Below are 1219 nucleotides of genomic sequence, written 5' to 3'. Positions count from 1 at the left end.
ACAATCTTCTCTATTTGTTCAGGTTTGTCTTCCTTCATGGAAAGGGAAATGGCAACTCACTCCAGGATTGCCGTGAACTTATTGATAAGGATGTTTAAACTGCTAAAAAATTGAGTATCAGAAATCAAAACCTGTATTCCCTTCCTAATTTCAATTTTTATAAACAAATTCCTGTGAAAATGAAATGATTAAGGGATTGGGACTAATATCAGCCTAGAAAAAATATGAAAGCAACTTGCTCAATTTAATCAAAATTAGAAATGGGTGTAGAGTGACTTAATGGTGTTTGAACAACTAGAGTGAATGGTGGGGGGAGGGAGACTGTGAGAACAAATACTTGTGGAGTATCCATGCTGTGTCTTACACTACATGTCCCTCCATTTCATATTTACAGCCAGCATGCTTTGACAGAGAGGAAAACTGAGGATCAGAGTGGTCATGCGACAGCCCTAAGTCACATGAGTGAAGTGAAGTGAAGTGAAAGTCACTCAGTCATGTCCAACTCTTTGTGGCCCCATGGACCATACAGTTCAAGGAATTTTCCAGGCCAGAATATGGGAGCGGATAGCCTTTCCCTCCTCCAGGAGATCTTCCCAACCCAGGGTTCGAGCCTAGGTCTCCTGCATTGTAGGTGGATTCTTTACCTGCTGAGCCACAAGGGAAGCCCATGAGAAGTAAGTTAAATAATTAAAAACCAGGGGCATCTATCTCCAAGTCCTATTCTCTTTCTGTTACATCATATTACCTTGAAGAACACTATTTATCATATGAAACTTGCTATTTATTTAGCGTCGAATACATGGTGACTTTGTGCTGAATAATGAGACACGTGGAAAAGAAGATAAGCTTAACTACTGCAGTTGAAGGATTAAGATCCAGTATCACTGATTTTCCTCCAGCCCTCAGCCAAAAAATAACAGGACCTGGTGGATGAGCCACTGAACTTCCCAAACTTTCTGGTGAGATGACTCCCAGGGACCTAAAATCCACTGATCCCCAGAGGATCTCATGGGTCACCTGCTCATGAGTGCCCCCTGAGTGACCTTCTTCCCTTCCCTGTCTGACTTCCTCACCCTCTGTATTAGTCACCTAGGGCTGCACATCGGGTGGCTCAAACAACAAATAGATATGTTTCTCATTTCTGGAGACCAGAAGTCTGAGATGGAGGTGTCTTCAGGGTTGGTTTTTCTGTGGCCTCTCTGCTTGTCCTGTAGAAGGC

This window comes from Dama dama, chromosome 6, assembly GCF_033118175.1.
Source record: "Dama dama isolate Ldn47 chromosome 6, ASM3311817v1, whole genome shotgun sequence".
Classification (NCBI taxonomy): domain Eukaryota; kingdom Metazoa; phylum Chordata; class Mammalia; order Artiodactyla; family Cervidae; genus Dama; species Dama dama.
Note: the sequence above shows the minus strand (reverse complement) of the source record.